Below are 9,622 nucleotides of genomic sequence, written 5' to 3' on the forward strand. Positions count from 1 at the left end.
CACACGTGGGGATCTGAGACCTGACGTGCCAGACGTGCCGATATCACAGATGGGGACACACGTGGGGATCCGGACGTGACTGCGCCCCGCGGCTCCGATGACGACGACGTCGGAGAGCCGCACCCCGAGCCGCGTCCCCGCAGGATGCCCATCCAGCCCGAGCGGCCGGGAGGTCCCCGCGCGGAGCCCCCTTCCCCTCCCGGGCCGAACTCCTCCTTAGCGGCCGGTCCGCAGAGTCCCCTCCGCGCCAGCACCGCCCGGGGCAGGTGTTCCCCGCCACCCCCCACCTCCCCCCCTCAGAGCGGGTCTCCGGGCGGCAGGTCGAGACCCGGTTCGGCCGGTGGGCCCGTGTCAGACGGACCGGGGGACGGGGCGGCGGACCCGGGGGAGGCGGTGCCCGCACCCTCCCTCTGCCTGAGGGCACGTCCTCCGACGGAGCCCGAGGGCCATGGCCAGGCCCCAGAGGAGGGGCCCCGACGTGCCCGGGGCGACGTGGTCCCCGCCGGTGTCATCTGCCAGCCGCCGCCTCGGGGAGGCCCGCGTGTGCCAGGGAGGCAGATGGTTCTCTCCTCTGCCCAAGGTGCCTCCTGGCAGTTCGGCCAGCTCAGGGGCGGGAGCAGCAGGTGTTTTCCTGCCCTGCGCGTCAGCCTGGAGCAAGCCCCGCCCCCGCCCCGCCCCCCGGGCAGGTGCCGCCTCCTGCCCTGCCCCCAGCGGGGCCCCTGAGCGCCAGAGCAGAGGCCCTGTGGCTGGGAGAGAAGGACTCCCTTCCTCCACCCCGACCCGGCCCCCTGTCCCAGGAGGGAGCGGCGGTGCCCGCGGCCCATGACCCAGGCACCGAGCCCGACGGAAGGGAGGTGAGGTGGGGGTGAGCGGTCGAAGCGAGAGGCCTGCCCGAGTCTCAGACGCCTGTCCCTGCATCTCAGGCCGCAGCCCCGAGGGTTCGGGCCCCTTCCCCAGTCGGGGCCTCTGACAGCCCCCTTGAGGCCCCCCCAGGTGAGGCCCCCTAAGTGTGGACCGCCCCCCCTAGTTATGGGCCCCGGGTGAGGATCCCTCGGTATGGACCCCCCCTAGATACGGACCCCAGGTAAGGTTCCCCCGGATGTGGGCTCCCAGGTGAGGCCCCTTGAGAAGCCCCTACAGGTGAGGGCCCAGAGAGCTGCCTTCGGGGGTCTGAGCTCATGCACTTGACGGGGACCAGGCCTGGCCACGCACGGGGTCTTCTGGGAGGGAGGCCCACGCGTCCCCTGCGCTCACCCTCGGGCCGGTCTCTGGGAACGGGGCTGCGCCTCTCTGGACAGTGGGGTTGGCACCAGCAGTCGGGACGCCTGGGTCCCCACGGTTCCCTGGCGTCTGTGCCCCCTGGGGAACTCAGGGCGGGGTCCGTGCATCGCCCACACCTGCCTGAGTCCCCAGGTGAGTGGCTTTGCAGCAAATGCCCGAGCGTGGGTGGGAGGGAGGGAGCCCTGCCAGGGGCGGCCCGGCGCCCTGCTGGGTGTCCCCTGCAGCTCAGCCCAGGGATGAAGGGCAGGTGTGTTTGCTGTGCTCCGTGGCCTTAACTGCAGGTGTGACCAGCAGCAGGAGGAGGAGGAGGAGGAGGAGGAGGGCGTGTGTCAGGAAGGAGTAAGGAGCTCTGTAGGGAGAGGCTCCGGGTTTCCAGAATGTGGAGCCGGCGTCCTGCCTCAGGGCCTAGCCCGCGACTGGATCACAAGGGGACCCGCGTCCTAGACCTCAGGCCGTGGGGCCGCGTTCGGGGGCAGCAGAGCCCGGCTCCAGGGCGAGGACGTCGTCCTTGCGTGATGAACGTGGGTGCAGGTTAGAAGCGCGCACGGGCAGAAAGCAAGCGGGACGTGCGGCAGGACCCCCCGAGCCCCGACGGTTCCCTCTGAGCCGCCAGATGGAGCCCCGGCTGGTGCCCGTGTGGGCGCTGGGGGGTTTGCTCTGCCCCTGAGGCTGCAGCAGGGACGGGTCTGTGGGGAGCAGGGGTCCTGGGCACCTGCCTGCTCTGGGACCTGAGGGGCTGTGGGGGCGGCTGGGAGCAGGGGTGACTGGGGGCAGGGGCCCCGCCGGAGAAGACCCGACTCAGGAGAGCAGGAAGTGGGGGTGCAGGATGGAGCGGTGCTGTCTGCAGGGCTGGGCCAGCAGGGAGGGGTTTCCCACCGTCCCGTGGGAGGCTGCCCGACGGGTGGTGAGCCCCCCCCCCCCCCGCCCCCGGTCACCGGGAGGATTCGAGCACACATGGGTGATTGGGGCTCTCCTGGCCCCGGGCTCTGAGACAGGAGCCCTGGGGGGGGGTGGGTGGCTGGAACGTCCCGTCTGTGGAGAGGAGCCCTGGTCGGGGATGACCCGGCCTGGAAGGCACTGGCAGCAGGCAGGACTGGGAGAAGTCTGGCCCCCGGCCCATGGCAGGGTCCCTCGGGAGGGGTCTTCCTGTGGGACAGCTCGGGATGTGCTGAGTCACCCCCTCCCTGAGCAGTTAGTTGTGTTTGGTGAACTGATAGGGAGGCTCGTTTCTGATTCAGGACCTGGTTCCTCCCAGTCCCCCAGTCCCTCTGTCACAGGTGGGGGACGGGGAAGGAGGAAGCCAGGGAGCCCTGTCCCCGTGGCAGCCCCCCTTGCCATGGCTCCTGTGTCAGGCCAGGGTCCTGGGGAATGGTACCTGGGAGGGGCAGGGGCTCAGGAGGAGCAAGTGTGGTGGGTATGGTGGTGGCTGCATTTGCATTTTAAATCCGTTTTCAACTAGGAGAGAGGAGGCTGAGTCTCAGAGCCCTCACAGGCTATATTTGGGTAGCAATTAGTAAGAGGGCAATTTGGGGCCATTTACATGAATTTAAGCTTAAAAATGAGTCATTTAAAAATATTTATTAAAACAAATTTTTTTAACGTTTATTTATTTTTGAGACAGAGAGAGAGAGAGAGCATGAATGGGGGGAGGGCCAGAGAGAGAGGGAGACACAGAATCTGAAACAGGCTCCAGGCTCCGAGCCGTCAGCACAGCCCGACGTGGGGCTCAAGCTCACAGACCTCGAGATCACGAGCTGAGCCGAAGTCGGATGCTTAACTGACGGAGCCACCCAGGCGCCCCTAAAATAGTTTGTTTTGGGTGCCTGGCTGGCGTAGTTGGTGGAGCATGGCATTCTCGATCTTGGGGTGGTGAGTTCAAGCCCCAAGTTGGCGTGGGGCCTACTTAAAGCCCGTCTCAGAGCAGTCTGTGCAACAGCAGGTCACATTTTTGCATGTGTAATAACCAACTCTGTAAACTTAGCTTAGAACAACTATCATTAAAAATAGGAAACAGTTTAATTTTTTTAGAGTAGCATTAGGTCCACCTGCGCCTGCTCGTGCGGTCAGCTCTGCGGCGGGGTCCCTTCCCCGACCCCGTCTCTCCCTGGGGGGCCGGCCTCCCGCCCCTGGAGAGCGGCCAAGCCCCAGGTCTTGAGATCTGGCGCTCTGCAAAACTACGTTTCTCTGCAGACCAGAGGCGTTCCGCTCAAGCAGCAGGCTCTCGTAATGGCTCATCTTGGGATCCGAGCAGATAATCCTTCCCGAGAGCCTGTGGAGGGGAAGTTAAGGCAAAAAGTTACTGCACTTCTGGGCTCCTCTTGCCAAAGGCACGAGGCCCCGCTTCTTATTGGTTTTCCGCGGGCAGGTTTATTATTGCGCTTCCTCTTTACTGCTGGTCTCGGTGGAACCAGGGCAGTTGGAGGAGAGAGTCAGATTCCCCACCTCCGTGCCGTGTGGTTCTTCCACATCGCGCGGCAGTGCGGAGCCTCGGTGGCAGAGGGCCGTCGGGACACGGGACGGGGCAGCCAGGCGGGGCGGTGGGGACCAGAGCTTGCGCCCCCCTACCCCCACCCCCACCCCGAGGGGACCCTGGTGGTTGCCCGGTGGACGGAGTCCAGCGTTGACGAGCCCGCGACCGTTCAAGAGCGTCCAGGTGTGGCACCCTCAGGTGAGAGCTCGGGTGTGTCCAGGTGGCTCTCGTGCAACACACCCTCTGTCGCCCCGGATCCACTGTCCCCCGTGTTCACCCCACTCCCTCCCCGCGCCTTGACCTGCGGGCCGTGTGGCCGGGGCTCCCACCTCCTGCCTTGTGGTCAGGCCCCACCCGCGGGAGCCCCCAGAGCTGCGGGTGGGGAGAGAGGTGTGTCTACACCGGCCTGCTACATCTACCAGATACGCCTTGTGTCCCCATGCTGACCAGGGAAGTGTCACTTATTCCCCAGGTTTGTCTGCCCTGTCCTAGGATGTCTCCCACGTTTCCAAGGTGTCTTAGAACCTGGAACGTCTCTCAGAACTCTGGTGTTCCTACTGTGAACCGTGATAGCTCCCTCTCTCCCGACTGTGTCTCACCTGACCCGGTGTATCTGCTCATAGTTCAGGTACGTCTATACTGACCTGACAGAGGATGTTTCGGTGACCCATGTTTACCATTACCTGGCTGCCCTCACCTGGCAGGTGTTCAGCTCTCCCCAGCTGTGGCTACCTTCACCTTGTATGTTTTCTCCAAGCCCGTGTGTGTCTCCACGACCAGGGACGCCTCCCTCGTGCCCCGGGTGTGTCCGTACTCAGCGGGAGCATCTCTGGCCATGACTGTCGTGTCTAGTGTTGCCCGAGACGTGCACCTCATTCCCCAGGCACATCCCCGGAGTCTGGATCCACTGGAAATAGAGGAACTTTGCCGGTGCCACCCCTCCCCAAAGGTGATGCCACGTGGGGCTCAATGAGCAGCAGCAGCCTCTCCCACGTGGGAGGGAGCACCGGGAGTGCCGGCTTCTCCAGCTGTGTGGGGGCTGCAGGAGAACCCCATTTCTCTCCAGCAGCACCCAGAGTACTGAGGGACGTCCATGACTCCGGGGGAGAGAGGATCAGCAAACAGACAGATGAGAATATTAGCACTGAAGTCCAAATGTGAGCTTCTGGAAGAACCCTACCTGAGGATCCACCACACCTAGAGTACTGAGCCCACACCTGCCCAGTCTGCCCCCGTGGGCGGAGGATGCACCACACAAGTGTCTGTAGGGCCACCTTCCAGGAAATGAGGGGAGTTCTCCAGACCAGAGAAGGCCTACAAGCTCAAGAATTCTGCTACAGGACAGGGCAGGAAGCAAGGACAGGGATGTCCACACAAGGACAGAAAAAGCCCAGACCCGACAGGCTCGACTAACAGCATCTCCCACCTGAAGGGGATCACAAAGACTGAGGCGATGTCCGCCACTCCTACACCAGAGCAGCACCGCAAAAGTACAACGAACGTGAGTGAAGAATCAAGGAACGCATCGTCACCATAAGGCAACAGTAACCCTCCAACAACCAAACACAAAGGCTGAAGTTTGTGACCCAGCTGATAAGGGGCCCAAAGAAAACACACAAAAGACAATTTAACAAAAATCAGAAAAGCTGTATGTACATGAACAAAATGAGAAATTTAACAATGAGAAATCACAAAAAACTGGGACTAAAGAATTCAATGAATGGGATGAAAAATGCAATAGAGGGCACTCACAGCAGAGTGTATAAAATGAAAGACGGAATCAGTGAGCTACAGGATAGGAACTTTGAAATAACCCAATCGGGATTACAAAGAATTAAAAAGCATTACAAAAGCCTAGAAGATCCATGCAACTCCATCAAAAGTACAAGTATCAGAAAAATTGCATTCTGGAAAGAGAAAAGGAGCAGGGAGTTTGTTTAAGAAATAATGGCTGAAACGTCCCAGACCTGGGGAGACACTTGGGCAGCCAAGTTCAGAAAGCCGATAGACCACCCTCCTATCCCGGTGGCAACAGGCCTTCCCCAAAACACACTCACCATGACAAAACTGTCAAAAATCCAAGACAAAGAATCCGAAAAGCATGCAGAGAATATTGTAATCTACAAAGGAACCCTCACTGGGTAGTCAGTGCATTTCTCAGCAGAAAGCCTATGGGCCAGGAGAGAGTGGATGATAATTCAAAGTGCTGTAGGAAAAAAACTGCCTGCCAAGAATATCTGGTAAAGTTATCCTTCAGAAATGAAGAAATAGACACTTTTCCAACAAAAGCTGAGCGAGTTCATCGCACTAGACCCTCCTTACAAGAAATGCAGAGAAGAGTTATTCCAGCTGAGGTGAGGGGACGTTAATCAGCGACACGACACACGAGTCAGATTGCGATGGTAGATTAGCCACTTTGCTGGAACATAAAGGTCCAGGGGAAAGAATATAAAAATTACAGCTACTATGATTGATTAATACACAATACAAAAGAGAAAAACTGTGACATCAAAAATATACAAGCGGTAAAGAGTGAGGATTCTGTATGTGGAGTCACTGTCAACTTCAAATGGGCTGTTTTATCTGAGATAGATCATGTCAGCCTCCTGGTAACCACAGAGCAAAATTCTGAAGTAGATGCACAAAAGAGCAAAGGGAAAAGAGAGCGGACCACCACAGAAAATCGAGATACAAAAATGGGCAGAAACAGCACAGGGAAAATTGAAGTGCGAAACAACCAGGAAACAGGTAATAAGGGCTTCCTATAGCCACTCTGTTACCAGTAATCACACGAAATACAAATGGACTGAATTCTCCAATCGACACACACACGGTGGCTGAATGGATTTCTGAAAAGAGCCAACTGCATGCTGGCTGTAAGAGACTTGCTTCAGGTTTAAGGACACACATAGGCTCAAAGTCAAGGGACAGAAAATGATATTTCATGAGGGTGTAATCCAAAAGTAAGCAAGGGTATTTATATCAGAGAAAATAGATTTTAAGCCAAAAACAGTAACAAAAGAGGTCATTACATAATGATAAAGGGAGTTTACCAAGAATATGACAGTCAAACTTACACACGTTAAAGCACCTAAATGTATTAAGCAAATGCCAACAGATCTGAAAGGGAAAAAAAGACAACACAATAATAGACTCTAATAGCCCTCTTTCGGCCATGGGTATAGATCATCCAGACAGAAAATCAACAAGGAGACATTGGACTTGAACCATACATTAGACCAAATGGACCTAATAGACATTTATAGAACATTCTAGCTACAGCAGCAGAATGCACATTGTTCCCTAATACACACATTTTCCAGGACAGATCATATGACAGGCTGCAAAATGAGTCCTAGCAAATTTAAGAAGACAAATTATATCAAGTATCTCTTCTCACTGAAATGGTACAAAACTGGAAATCAACACAAAGAGTAAAGCTGGGAAATCTACAAACGTGTAAACTAAACATCGCATTCCTGAACAATGAATGGGTCAAAGAAGAAATCAATAGGAAATTAAACAAAATACCTGCAAACAAATGACAACAGAAACATAATGCACTAAAACCCACGGCATGCTCCAAAACAAGCTCTGAGAGGGAGGTTTATAGTAACTAGTGCAAATGTTAAAAGCACCTTAAATAAACAATGTAACTTTATGCTTCAAGGAACTAGAAAGGTAAGAACTAAACCCAAAGTCTGCATAGGGAAGGAAGTAGATTCTCCAAGATCAGAGCTGAAACAAATGAAATAGAGACCAGAAAAGCAACAGACAAGATCAATGACACTAAGAGCTGGGTTTCTGAAAAGATAAACTTGACAAACCTTTAGCTAGACTAAGAAAAGAAGACTCAAAATCAGAAATGAAAGAGAAGATATTGCAACTGATATGACAGAAATGCAAAGGATCATAAGAGACTACTACCAAGCCTGGATCAGGAAGAAATAGAAAATTTGAATAGGCCAATAATGAGTCAGGAGATTGAATCAACAACCAAAAACCTCTCAACACAGAAAACCCCGGGACCAGGTGGCTTCACTGCTGAAATCTACCAAACGTTTACAGAAGAATTAATGCTGTTCCTCCCCCAACACAGTCCCAAAAACTGAAGAGGAGGGGACACTTCCAAACTTATTTTACAAGGCAAGCATTACCCCGATAGTAGGTTGACAAAATATTAGTAAACTAAGTTCAACACCTAAGACCAGTTATATAATACCACAAGCAACAGACTTATCCATGAGATGCGGGGGTGGTTCAACATACACTAAGTGATACATGTGAGAGTAAAAGAAAAAAATTCCTATCATTTCAGTTAATGCAGAATAAGCATTCAACAGACTATACCTTTAATGATAAAACCTGTTAACAAGTCATGTGCAGAAGGAACACACTTCAACATAATTAAGCTGGTCAACAACGAGCCCACAGCAAACCTCATACCCAGAAGAAACACTTTGAGTCTTTCACCATCAAGATCGGGAACAAGAAAAGAGTTCACTATTCCTATTCAACCCACAGCAGTGGAAATTCCAGCCAGAAAAATCAAGCAACAAAGAAAGAAAATGTATCCAAATCAGAAAGGAAGAAGTAAAATTGTCATTCTTTGTATGTGATACGATGTTATACATAGAAAACCTAAAGACTCCACTAAAAAAGCTATTAGAACTAATCAATGAATTTAGTAAAATTTCAGGATACAGAATCAGCACACAGAAATCAGTGTCTGTATACACTGACAGTGGAACATCTGAAAAAGAAAACTATTGCATTCACAAGAGCAACTTTTTAACAATAAAAATAGGAATAAATTTAACCAAGCAGGTGAAAAATGTGCACAATGAAAACTACAAGAGCTTGATGAAAGAAACTGAAGAAGAAACAAAAGGAAAGATGCCCCATGTTCACGGAAGCAAAGAATTAACATTGTTAAAATAGCTATACTACCCAAAGCCATATGCAGATTTAACATAACCCCTGTCAGAATTCCAATGGCATTTTTCACAGAAACAGAAAAAATCCTAAAATTTATATGGAACTCTCCCCAAAGAATGACCCAAATAGAACAATCTTTTTTTTTTAAGTTTATTTATTTATTTTTTTTTTAATTTTTTTTTTCAACGTTTTTTTATTTATTTGTGGGACAGAGAGAGACAGAGCATGAACAGGGGAGGGACAGAGAGAGAGGGAGACACAGAATCGGAAACAGGCTCCAGGCTCTGAGCCATCAGCCCAGAGCCTGACGCGGGGCTCGAACTCACAGACGGTGAGATCGTGACCTGGCTGAAGTCGGACGCTTAACCGACTGCACCACCCAGGCGCCCCTAAGTTTATTTTTGAGAGAGAAACAGAGTGAGTGGAGGAGGGACAGAGAGAGGGAGAGAATCCCAAGCAGGCTCCACACTGTCAGCACAGAGCCCGGTGAGGGAGTTGAACTCACAAACCGTGAGATCATGACCTAAGCCAAAAACAATAGTCCAATGCTTAACCAACTGAGCCACCCAGGCACCCCCAAATATAATGCTCCTGATTAAAAAAAAAAGGAAATCCAGAGACATCACACTGCCTGGTTTCAAACTCTACTACAAAACCATGCAATTAAAACAATATGGTACTGGCATAAAAACAAAGACCAATAAAACAGGACAGAGAACCCTGAAATAAACCCACACATTTATGATCCACTACTCTTTGACAAGGGGGCCAAAAATACCTAATAGGGAGAGGAGGGTCTCTTCGGCAAATGGTGTTGGGAAAACTAGACAGCTGTTTGCTGAGAAATGAAATTGGACTCCTATCCTACACCACTCAACTCTCCAAAATTAACTCTAAATACATTAAGGACTTAAACATAAGGGCTGATGCCAC

At 52.8% G+C, this 9,622-nt stretch overlaps 1 long non-coding RNA gene across 1 annotated transcript; it reads right to left on the bottom strand.

Annotated features, from left to right (window-relative positions):
• Positions 1-3,278: 3,278 nt before the first annotated feature.
• Positions 3,279-4,165, bottom strand: LOC122232666. Its single transcript, XR_006210045.1, has 2 exons — positions 4,081-4,165; positions 3,279-3,550 (listed from the first exon to the last, which is right to left on the bottom strand). It is a non-coding gene; the product is annotated as an uncharacterized LOC122232666 (long non-coding RNA).
• Between the last annotated feature and the right edge of the window lie 5,457 nt (positions 4,166-9,622).

Source organism: Panthera tigris, chromosome D3 (assembly GCF_018350195.1).
Source record: "Panthera tigris isolate Pti1 chromosome D3, P.tigris_Pti1_mat1.1, whole genome shotgun sequence".
Lineage (NCBI taxonomy): Eukaryota > Metazoa > Chordata > Mammalia > Carnivora > Felidae > Panthera > Panthera tigris.